Here is a 12748-nt window from a genome sequence, read left to right on the forward strand (position 1 = left end):
GGATAAAATAATCTGAAAGACTGAGTCATCCAAAGTTACTGAGTTAGAGACTGTCTAAAATAAATTCTGGACCTTATAGAGTTGACCAGAATGGATTAACTTTATTTTTCCCTCCTGCAACTCAGCAGGGTTGAGGGCATTGTGAGAAAGATCAGATCAATTATAGAAAACAGAGGAGGCATGCTATTGCACATCTGAGTGTGATATGAGTGAATTTTGTGACCCAGCTACAGGAGTTCAAATTTTATCCTGATAATAGCAGGGAGCCACTGAAGAATTTTTGAGCAGAGGAGTAATGTGATCATATCTAGAAACTGGACAAATGATTTGGGCTGCTAGGTGGAAATGTGTAGTGAAGACATTTGAGAGCAAAGACAAGGTCTGAGGATGTAGCTCAGTGACACTGCGCCTGCTTGGCAAATGCAAGGTCCTGAGTTCAATCCCCGATATGGGGAGTGGGGCAAAGACAAGAAGTAAAGAAGAGAGGCTGAAGTGATGGTGGGAAACAGAAGGGAAGGGAGCAGGAGAGTATTGACTTTTGGGAGCTACAGCTGGCAGAACTAAATATACTTAGAGGGGAAAGGAGGTAAGGGGAGGGGGAAATCTGGGAACTCTGGCTAGTGGCCGGGGATGCTGTAATGCCGTTTACTGTGATGAAAGATACATGAGAGTGAGTTTCATCAGGGTACTTGGGCAAGGGAAACCTGCATTTCTTTTGCATTTCTTCTGGAAATGCTGAATTTGAGGTCTGAGTAGGACACCCAAGTGGAGATGTTCTGTAGGCACTTGAATTAACAGATCTGAGCTTCAGGGGAGAGGCCAAGGCTAAAGATAACATTTTGTAAGTTACTAGCCACAAAATGATACTTTAGCCAGAAAACTGGATGAGCTCACCCAGAGAGAATGAGAGCTGGTTTAAGCAAAAGAAGATACATTTGAAATCAGATACTGAAATCCAAAGACAGGGATGCCTGAACTGGAACTAAGAATTTCAGAAGCCATCAGGGATCTCACCCCATCTCTCCTATGTTATTTTCTGCCTGTTTCCTTATTTGCCTCCCCTGCCCTAAGCCCCAGCCACTTCCACCTCCAGGCTGGCTTCCAAAATGGTCAATATGGTCCATATGTTGAAAATCATGACTTCAAACAGTTCCAAATATTAAAATCTTATTTGTCTAAGCATCTGAAGAGACTGGTGGTGGTGGCATCTGTGCTGCTGGTGGAGCTTTTGGATGCAGTTTGCAAATTCCTCAGAAAGTACTCTGATCAGCTCAATTTAGATGCTTCACTTTGGACTAATCAGCAGTGGTTAAAGAATGAAGATCAAATTAGTTAACATGCTCTCCATGATATAGTTGGATTCCAAGAGAAGAGAGGTTACAAATAAGCAAAATGGCAGGTGTTCGCTACAGGCCACCATTTTGGGGCATATATGTATCACAAACTTCATTCTTTCCATCATCTTGGTCACAAACCAAGTTGGAAGAGGACTGAATGAAATTCAGTGGTTAGGTTTAATGTTGACCTTATGGAGAAGTTTGATTTGGTTCTCATCCAGTTCAGTTTGCAACCAGAACCATGGAAAGAATTGAGTTCGTGAACCACTGTATATGATTCCAAAAATGCCTTCACCTACTGCTTCAGCTTGTATCCAAATGTCCTCCAAAGGTCTGTGTGTTAAAGGCTGGGTCCCTGACTTGGCACTATTGGGAGGTGGTAGAAACTAAGTAGGGCCCAGTGGGAGGTTTTAGGTCATTGTAGGTTGCTCCTGAAGGAAACTGGGGGACTGTGAGACTCTGGTGTCTCTCCCTCTCCCTGTCTCCCCTTTCTCTCTCTCCCTCCCACAACCCACCCCCAGACAAGGTCTCGCTATGTAGTTCAGGCTGGCCTTGAACTCACTGTGTATTCCAGGCTAGCTTTGAACTCACACTGATCCTCCTGTCTCAACCTCCCAAGTGTTGGGATTGTAGCCACCACACACAGCTTCTCCTTTTTGCTTATCCTGGCCTTGAAGTGGGTGGTTGGGCTCCACCATACACTGCCCCTGCTGATCTGCTGCCTTACCGCAGGCCCAGAAACAACCAGGCCAACCAGTTGTGGACTGAAACCTCCAGATCTGTGAGCCAAAACTAAGCTTTTCCCTTTATAAGTTGATTGTCTCCAGTACTTGTTACAGTAATGAAAAGCTGCCTAACATACCTACATAATCCAAACATCCCACTGTGCATATGTCAATAAATTCACTGCCTTTCCAATGAGGGGCGACTCAATGGTATGTCCAGAAGTTACTTCCAGAAGTTATGTCATAGGACCACTGTTCTTCGAATGTAGGTTCTCTGGGTAATGTCTCACTCATCATGCTCTAGTTAGGTCTTTGTCAGGTGTGAATATGGTTTCTAAGTCCTACTACCTGTTAACTGCTATAGTTTGCTACAGTCCACCTTTTCTTGCCCAATACATACATTTCATTATATGTATATAATAATAATAATAATAATATACTATATATTACATATAATATATATTTTTTCACAAACTTAATTCTTTCCATGATTCTGGTCAGAAACCAAGTTGGACCAGGGCCAAATCAAATTCAGTGGGATTCATTTAACTGTCTTGGGACTACCTTCAAGCAATCCCCTTCTCCAAAATGAGTCCTGATATCTAGAGATGGGAGTAAAAGAAAATAAAAAGCAAGCATTGTACATTGGTCACAAATTGGCAGCATCATCTATGCTTTTTTGGCCATGAATAATAATGAAAATGGTGGGACTAGAAAACCTCATGGCATCTGTTTGTTGACTCATTTCTTTGGCTGGGAAGTTCCTCTGTCAGCCAATCTGACAGGTTTTGCCCACAGTGGTAAGATCCCTTATCCAGTGATCTGAAAGGTCCATGTGAAGAAGTTCTTTGTATGCCACTAGTGGTATTAGCGCTACACTTTCTGGTGGTGTCTTCATCGGATTGAGCAATCATAGATCTCTGCATTTATGAGGACTGCAAGAGAACTGCCCCCCATAATACAGTTCTTCTGGTGTGTGTGCTGGGAATAGAAACAGAGAGCCTGGTGCATGGATACAATTGGATACAATTCTCTTAATACCATAATCAGCTGCCTATCAATTTCATTTGTGGGACTTTCATTTGCTAATAACATATTTCATTGATTCTAAGGCGCATTTTTTTTCCAGCTTATACCACTCTGAAATCAGAATGTGCTTTTCAATTGATGGCATGTAATAGTTTTGTAGCCTCTTTTTTCTTACGAGTTCACAAAATAACTTGCCTCTTGTAATCGATGAAATCTGAGATTTATTAAATATAGTAATTTTGTCAGCCAGGGTTCTTTTTCACAAATAATAGAATCCACTGTGAATAGTTGAAGCAGAAAAGGAATTTGTTAAAAGAGATTATTCAGTTCAGAATTGTTAAGAGGGCCAGGGAAATGGACTTGAGGCTAAACTTCTAGGAACAACACCCAAACTATACCACACAACCTGATGAGGAAACCACAGCCACTGCCACTCTAAATCCTGAGTATCAGGAGTTCAATTTGACTGCCAATTTTACAAGCTCTATGGCACTTCTGTGGTAGGAGCTCATTATTTCAACCACTGGGAAACCACTACCGTTGCCACTACCACCCCCAAGGTTGGAGACTTGTGTTACTACTGGCAACAGCAGAAATCAAAGCCAAATGTCCAGCCTGCTTCCTACTGATATCAGTCAGGATTAGCCAGGTAGCACAATAATTATAAACAACCCCAAAATCTTAACTGGCTTCAAACAACACATGTATTTCTTGCCCTTGGGAGGGGATGGGGCAGGGAAGACTTGCTACTGTGGTCACTGAAGGATCCAGGATGTTGAAGGCTCTGCTATCTTATGATGATTCCTTCCAGACGTTAGTTTTAGGGTTTGCTGTGGCAGGAGAAAAGAATGAGGAAAAGTATTCACTGGTTTTTGTTTACACTGAACTGATCAAAACAAATCTCATAAGTCATCAAAGGAAACCTAGTATCAAGGGACACAGGAAGTATAATCTTCTTGGGGCTCTGAAGAAGAGAACCAGAGATATTGGTGAACTTTTATAATTTTTGTTGTTGTTTTGTTTTGGTACCAGGAATCAAACTTGGGACCTTGTGTTTGTGAGGCAGGTGGCAGAACCACTGAGCTAAATCCCCAACCCTGAACTTTAGTAATTTTTACCTTACTTATATTGTTCATTCCACATGGAAATGATTATATGCAAGCTGCAAGGGATTCTGGGAATTTTATTTGACTTCTATACTGAGGAGGCAGGATTTTTTAGATGGGAATTTTCTCACAGAGAAGAGCTCTTTTAGGCTGGTCATGGTGGTGCATGCCTCTAACTAGCACTTGGGAGACTGAGACAGGAGAGTCACAGTAAGTCCGAGGCCACCATGGGCTACACAGGGAGTTCAAGGCCAATCTGGAATACAAAGCAAGACCCTGTGTAAAACAAAAACAAACAAACAAACAAAAACACAAGCACAAGGTTTCAAGTTGGATCCCCAGTAACAAAACAAAAAGCTAGAGATGTAGCTCAGTACAAAGGTTCTGGGTTAGATCCCTAGCAACACACACACACACACACACACACACACACAGTGAAGGACATCCATAGATACAAGAGATTTGTACTACCATAACAATGAAATTTTTTTCTCTGAACCATGATCTCTAATGTTCTCTGAACCTCCACAAAGATACAGTTTTGAGCAAACTTTTAGAGTGATGTCTCTTTTGTTGCATTACATCTGGGGGCTCCTTTAATTCCTCTGACTGTGCCATATGGCCTAATGGGAAATCAGAGGCTGGCGTGATAGTGCTGGGAAGCCTTTCTTCTTTATCCTGCCTTGGAATGATGTTTTTGTCTCATCCATTCCAGCCCATATACTTTACAATGGGAGGCTTCATTACATTTGCCAGGCAGGGTAGGGACAAGAAAGGGTCCCTAAGCCTCTGGATCTTCTAGTGTTTCTCTGTCCTGGGATCTGTTGGTGGGATCTCAGTTTCCTAATCAGAGTGTTCACATTGTAGAGTAACAAATAACAGCTTCTGAAACTCAGCAAGGCACATAATTATCTAACTCCTAGCAATTTGAGGTCAAGACTAAAACAAATTTTCTTCTCCACCTTAAATGTGTATTCTGTTTCCCCTAACTACTTACAGACCACCCGTTCTGGATAACTCATTTTGTTATCTTGATTTTTTATTGCTCTATCTTCAAGAGCTTCAGCTTCAGTTGGCACACAACATAAAACACAAGAGACAGCAGGCAGTTGTTTAATTGCTTTGCTACCACATAAAAAGCACATCCTGGGGTGGGGGTGTGGCCTGGTGGTAGAGTGCTGACCTTGTATGTGTGAGGCTATGGGTTTGTTCTCTCTAGCACTGAAAAAAAGGAAAAAAGAAAGAAAAAAAGACTTCCAAGTCCTCAGGCTTGGATTAAGAGATCTTTGCTGCTCCTATCTACCAACCTCAATAATTTAGTCAATTCCTCATTTTGGTCTATCATGTGGAGTATGTCAGTCCTGGTACCTGATTTTTATGTCATAGAAACCTATTTTGGAATAGTTTAGGCAAAAGGAAGATTTATTTTCAGAAAACTATAGGGTTCATAAAATCCCAGTACAAGAATATGACTGCAGCCAGGCATAGTGGCACACGCCTGTAATCCCAGCACGCGGGAGGCTGAGGTAGGAGGATGGCCATGAGTTTGAGACCAGCTTTGGCTACATAGCGAGTTCAAGGCCAGTCTGAACTACATGGTGAGACCCTGTCTGCAGAAAAAGGAGAGAGAGGGGAGGGGATATGACTGGAACTTGGGAGCATTTGGACCTGAGAACTTGAATGTCACTGGGTCTCTTCTACCCCTCATCTAATTCCTTCCTGTCCGGCCCCATCCTTCTCTCTCATTTTCCCCCTCGTCTCTTTCCCCCTCCGTCTCTCCCTCCTTCCCTCTTCCTTGTCTATTCTCCTCTATCTCTACAGACAAACTTCCAGGGCTTCTCCAGTTCGCGTCATAATAAACCCGCTGTTGATAATCCTCCCATTTCATGGTTTATAATCCAGGTAGCCATCTACTCCACTCCCGTTCCAGCTTATCCTCCTCAGTTCCAGTTCCAGCGTTCCTAGGGATTTTCTCCCATCAACCTGGCTTTGGTCAGATGTCCTTTTCTGTACCAATGATTTGTTTGTGGGGAGGTTTCCACAGTAGCCACGTGAGTGAAAAGCCATTCCCACCAGAAGGTGGTGCCACCTGTGCAAAAGAGCCTACCACGACAACATTTACCAGTGCAAGGAAAAAGATATCTATGTAACACAGGTAGGAAAGGATCTGACAGAGACATAAGAGGAAGCCAAAAAGGATAGGAGCTTGAGAAAGGCGGGTCTGTAATCCAAAACATCTAAGAAAGATCTAGTAGTTCATATACAAGGGGCTTTTGGACTTCAGAACAAGGAGGTTGTTGATTATCTTGGTTAGGAGTATCCAGTGGGCAATGGAAAATGGAGATACCATAGTGGAAGCCATATTTTAGTGGTTTAAGAATGAGTAAGAGCCGGGCACGATGGTTCACGCCTGTAATCTCTGTGGCTAGGGAGGCTTAGGCAGAAGGATTGCCAATTTGAGGCCAGCCTGGGAAATTTAGCAAGAACATGTTTCAAAATTTAAAAAAAATTAAGGGGAGCAGGGGGAGTACCTCAGTGTGAAGGCCTTGGGCTCTATCCCCAGTTATAAAAAAAAGAAAATGGTGTAAGTTGATACAATAGAGATGATTTTTTAAAAAGAGAACTGACTGAAAAACAGGAAGGAGAACAGAAAGTTGTGGAGTCTGGAGGTTTTTTGAAATATTTAAAAATTTCTTCTACATTTCTTACAGACAAATACTAGTGGGAAAGACTCAGGAGAAAGGATATAACTGACAGCTATTTCAGTAGCTGGGCTGTATAGAGCCAGGCAGCAGGGTTAGTGACCAAAGCTAAAGCCCTAGCAGGTGTGAGCCATTTCAACTTCTCCCAGGCCACATTGGAAAGTAGGTTAGAAAGAGGAGGTGTCAGGCCTCAGCATTGAGTGACCTAAGTTATGGCCCGAGGAGCACCTAGCAGCCTGAGATTGGACCCAGACAGAGAGGCTTTGTTGGAAAATAGAGCATCCAGAAGCTGGAGCCAGTATTCAGAGGGTAGGGCAGGAAGGGCACACAGCAGCAGTGTTCAGGGACAGGCAGGCTGCCATGTGCTCCGATTTCCCCATCACAAAACTATGCCTGTCGCTGTCCCCTACCCACCTACTCACTCATCATCCCTGCCAAGCTGTCACCTTATTTCTCAGCTCTACTCCCCACCTCCCAGCTCTCCTCAGCTGCTGCCCCCGTCTTCTGCTCTTACCATCCCCAAAGCTGGCTCACCAAACTCACTTTCACCTCCTTGTCATAGCCAATGAATATTTTTTACTCTTAATCTTTGCTGCCTATTGGCAGCACTGAGGCTGTTGATCCCTTTTTGAAATTCTAGCTTCTCTTGTCTTCCATGAAGGCACTTTTTCTGGGAATGTTTCTTCTTCCTCCGAAAATGACAGTTCTTATTTATGAAGCACCTAGACTCTGTTACAGTTTTACATTCCCCACATATAATCCTCACCTGGATGCAAGACAGGGCCAAGAAACAGATGAGGAAACCAAGGCTCCAGGGAACCAAGGGGTCCATAGCAACAAGTGATAAAGTCCAGATTAGAACTCAAATTTCCTGCATTGCTTGCAACTCCAGTTTGTTGTCTCCTTCAGCTCTCCGGCCCCTCCTTAGCTGCTTTGGTGGGCTATGCACTTTGCATACCCTTTCCTCTTCCACCCTCCTCGTTCCTCCCCTCCCCTCCACTCCCTCCAGTGATCTTCTCAGTGTCTGTGATTCAGTGCATGCTTTTGTGCTGGCAGTGCTTTAACACTGACCCAGAACTCATCCCCAAGTCTCAGACTGTTATTTATTGTTGCTGCTGCTTTGTTATTAAGAACTAAGATTTAAAGAGTGTTGCTACATGGCAGGCCTTGTGCCAGTTTCTCATCATCTCATTAACTTTTAAAGCAATCCTATGAGACAGGTACTGTTATCCTATTTTCCTATTAAGGAAACAGCAGTAGAGAGATTAATCAACTCATCCCTGGATCAACAGAGTCCGAGATTTGACTGAACCTACAGTCCTTGTCTTCACTACAGAGTAGATGCCTTCTCCCAAGAGGATCTAGTAGTAGTTCACCTTGAAATAGCTACCTGTGAAACTTTCTGCTTTTTCTTGCTGTGTGACTGTAGGCAAGAGAAGGCCTGAGCCGTGATTATTATTAGCTTGCCGAAAATGTGTCCTCGCATAATAAGGATTTTGTTTTGTTTTACTGAGCTGGATGGATGGAGAGACAGAGAGAGAGAGAGAGACAGAGACAGAGAAAGACTAACTTATCCATGAGCAACTATGACACAGTGCTGCAATGGGTGATGTACATTCAATTCTGGGTCGCGGGGGAAAGTGGAAGATGCTGGAAAAACTTGAATCAAATGTTCAACAAGGAGTTGGCTAAGTGAAAGAGATGGATGAGGTCAGCTAAGCCAAGAGAAGAGCAAATGTGAAGGTGTAAATATTAGTTTCCTATTGGTGCTATAGTAAATTACTATAAACTTGGTAGTTTCAAACAGTACAGCTCTATTATTCTCTTACAGCCTGAAGGTCAGAGGTCTGACATTCATTTCCCTGGGATAAAGATGTTGGCAAGTCTGGTTCCTCCCGTAGGCTTTGAGAGCTTCTAGTGCTCTTTCTCACCTTTTCAGTTTCTAGTGCCTGTGTTCCTTGGCTTATGGACCACTGCTCTGTCCTCCAAGCACATCACCCAATCTGTCTCCATCATCCAGCACTTCTCAGATGCCCCTTCCTCTCCTCCCTTCTTCCTGCAGAACCATTGTGATTATATCAGGCCCACCCACATGGTCCAAGATAATCTTCCCAACTCAAGATCCTTAATCACATCTGCAAAGCCCTTGCCATATAAGGTAATATTCACAAATTCTGGGAATTAGAATGTGGACACACTAGGTACCATTATTCAGCCTACCACAAAGAGGGTGACATGGTACCTCGCAATCTTCACATGCCCTTTAACATAAATTTAATTATCCCCAGACTGAAGATGAAGAATCTGAAGCTCATGGAATTTAAGCCATTTGCTTTAGACCTAGAGCGTAAGATAAACATTTTAAAATGAGTTGAAAAAATATACATGCTTATTATTAAAATGTTATCTAGGGCTGTGGATTTAGCTCAGTGGCACTGCACCTGCTTCACAAGCTCAAGGTCCAGAGTTCGATCCCCAGTACAAAAATAAGTTATCTATAAGTCATACAAAAGAATACCCGCCCAAATCATCAAGCATGGTGGTGCATGCCTATAATTCCAGTAGCCTGGGAGGCTAAGACAGGAGGTTCACAAGTTCTGAACCTAACCTTAGCAACTCTGCAAGACTGTCCCAAATGTTTAAAAAAGGGCGGGGGATGTAGTTCAGTGTGAAGATCCTAGGGTCAATCCCCAGTACCACATGTATAGAGAAAGAAACGGGGAGGGGAGGAGAAAGGGAAAATATCTAAGAATAGGACTCTCTTATTCTCCTAATAGGGCCTACTGTAAGGGTAAATTTTTTTGTAACCAAAAGTAGAAAATTTACTTTTACTGGAACTTAATAGAGGCGGGCAGAAATCTAAAGTGAAAATGAAGGAATAGTTGAAATTGTCTGTTTCTTCACCTCAAAAAAAAGTCATTCTTAAAAGACTTCTCTCGAATTTAGAAAAATGATTTCAATTAAGAAGTTAGAGTAAGATTTTTACCATTATGTCAGTTTTATATGGCATTAACTCTGAACTGTGAAAGAAAATGTGATTAGCACTCTGCCTCCCCCCACCTATACCTCTTCTCTCCTCTCTGGATTATGTTGCCAATGTTGTTTTTACTCTATCGGGATTTACAATATTTACATTCTGTTCTGCAACTAAAATTCCCATACTTTAATTTTAACCTAAATGCCACCACAAGTCTTTTTACCATGAACCTCCCTTCCTTGGCTCCTGATTTTATTAATCTCTTGGCTGACTGGATTTTGTCACTGATTTTTCTGTTTTGTTTTTGTTTTGTTAGATAAGGTCTCGCCTTGTGGTTCAGGATGGCCTTGAACTTACTATGTACCCCAGGCTAGCCTTGAACGCATGGCAATCCTCCTGCCCCTGCCTCAGCCTCTGGAGGCCTGGGATTACAGGCGTGTGCCACCACACCCAGTTTTCAGTGGTTGTTTTCTAGAAAGGTTCATGAGTTCTCTAGACCCCGATTCATGATTGAGATCTACCACTCTGTTGGTTATTATTTTGGGTGACACTTTTTAACCCTCAGAACTTCATAGATATTGTTTCATTTGCTTTGTTTGTCAAATGTTACCTTGGAGAAGTTTGAGGTCAGATTTCCTCCCATGTAAATGACTTGCTTTTTCTGCTTAGGTGCCTGAGTATTCTGCTTTATCTTCACTCAGTGACTAAATCAATGTGTGTTATTGTCAATTATTCTATTTTAATTTTTCTGATGAATTTTTAAACTGAACATTCGGTTCTTTCATTTCCAAGGTTTTTCCACCCGTATTTCACACCTGAGTATCTTTTTGTGTTCCAATTTTGGGGCCTCCACTTTAGGGCTACTAATAGTTACGTTTAGGGTAGCTTGTCTCTGTCATCTCTATTATCTTCAGATTGTTTTTTTTGTTTTTTGTTTTTTGTTTTTTGTACCAGGGATCAAACTTGGGTCCTCATGCTTGCAAGGCCGGCGGTGGAACCACTGAGCTAAATCCTGGCCCTTCTTCTCATTGTTTTAATACCTACCTTTTCTCACCACATTTACTTACCTCAACAGTATACATTGCTTTCAATTCTTTTACTGTTTTGCTGTTTCCTAGCTTATTACATCTGTGATATTACTTTTGCCCTCTGTTATTTTCCCTTAGTTCTGTAACCTCCCTGTCTGTCTCCTTGGATTCTTTGTCTTATTGATTTTATACTATTAATAAGGCCTTCTACAACAAGAAGAACTTGCCAGGAATCTTTTATTCCTTTAGTTGTGTTTTGTTCTAGATTAGGTTCTTCTTCTTTTTTTTTTTCTTGCCTTCTGTCTTCCTGGCTCCCTTCCTTCTCTCCTTTCCTCTTCTCTTCCCATTCTCCTGTCTCCCTTCCTGTAGTTTGGCTATGGTCTGTGGGCCTGAAGCCCATGCCATTTCCTTTCCTTTTGCTGCTTTCTGCCATGGCTTTAGCAGACTTCTCCTTACCCTGGACTGTAGGTCCTTGAGCCCTTTCCATCCTGTCCAGACCAGTTTATATTCCCCTGGAAGCGGGCTATTACTTCTTCTGCTACGTCCAATTCAGTGGGCTCACCATGGCTTAGCTTGGGCTGCCTTCTGACCTTGTTGGCACCTGAGTCCTGTCCCTCATCTGAGACCCTGCTAGACATCCTATTCCAGCTGGGGGTGGCGGATACCCTATTTCTGTAGCTTTGACTGCCCCACACACACTAGCAACCTCAGTCCCATACCATGGAAGATGCCAAGCTCTTTTTTGCTTTTGCTCAATTCTCATGGAGGAACCTGGGGTCTTGTACTTACAAAAAATTTTTCCAGAATTTTCTTAAGCCTGTCTACTCACCCAACACTCTACTTGTCTCAGATTACAGGATATTAGTGAGAATGTTTGGTGTTTTATAGCTTGCCTTTTCTTGGTGCTACTTTTTGGAATAGGGTTGAGGTCTAGCACTTATTATGGTACAATAATTTTCTGGCTTTCTTCAGCTGTCACATTTAAAGGGACTTGGTAAGTGTATACAAATAGTTTCTGTTTTGGCTTTTGTCTATTTAATTGCGGGGTGAAGTTGGGGGATTCTGTGATGGCTTCACTTTAATCATCCTAACCCAGAGATCCTCATCCTTTCCTTGTCCATACTTGTCCCTAGACTCCCTCCTCTGAGTAAGACTTTGGCAGTCCCAGATGCCAGCACTTTCAAGTCCCTGAGATGAGACAAAGGCCCACAGAACTAGCCCTCAGCACATAGCCAGTGTTCAGTCCACAGTAGAAAGGCAATGAGCAGGGAGCGTTTCGTGAAGGCAGGCCGCAAATGCTTCCTGGACATAAGCACAGCATGAACCAAGGCGTAGAAGTAGAAGAGCACAAGAATAACTATCGCAAGGCAGGGCCAAGTCCAGCTGGAAGAGTGCCAACTAGGAAGCAATGGAAAAGCTGGAGAGGTGGCCAGGCAGGCACCATGCATACAGCTGGCATGGGAGCTGCCCTGCAAGTGACCAAGCACTTAGCTCTTGTGTCTGGAATCTCAGAGAATGCTCTGAAGAGCAGGGGCAGTACAAGTAGGGAAGCCTGATTCCTTGTCTCTCTCCCATCTTCATCCCCTCCCTGGAAACCGTCTCTGACTACTCCATTCCCACTGCTTCCCTGCCCTGTTAAGCCCTGAGGTGCTCCTGGTGTCTTCCCTACAGCCACAGGGAAGGCCTTGGCCTGGCCTCACTGGGCACTCTTCACCACAAGCCGCCCATTATTGTACCCCAGCCATGCCCCTGGTCACCTAGCCACACAAAATCATAAACATAGTGCACAGTTGCACACCACTTTGTGCACATAATGACACAGAGCACATGCTGTCCTTTACACA

The sequence above is a fragment of the Fukomys damarensis genome, unplaced genomic scaffold (genome assembly GCF_012274545.1).
Source record: "Fukomys damarensis isolate Sample0158 unplaced genomic scaffold, DMR_v1.0_HiC HiC_scaffold_36, whole genome shotgun sequence".
Lineage (NCBI taxonomy): Eukaryota > Metazoa > Chordata > Mammalia > Rodentia > Bathyergidae > Fukomys > Fukomys damarensis.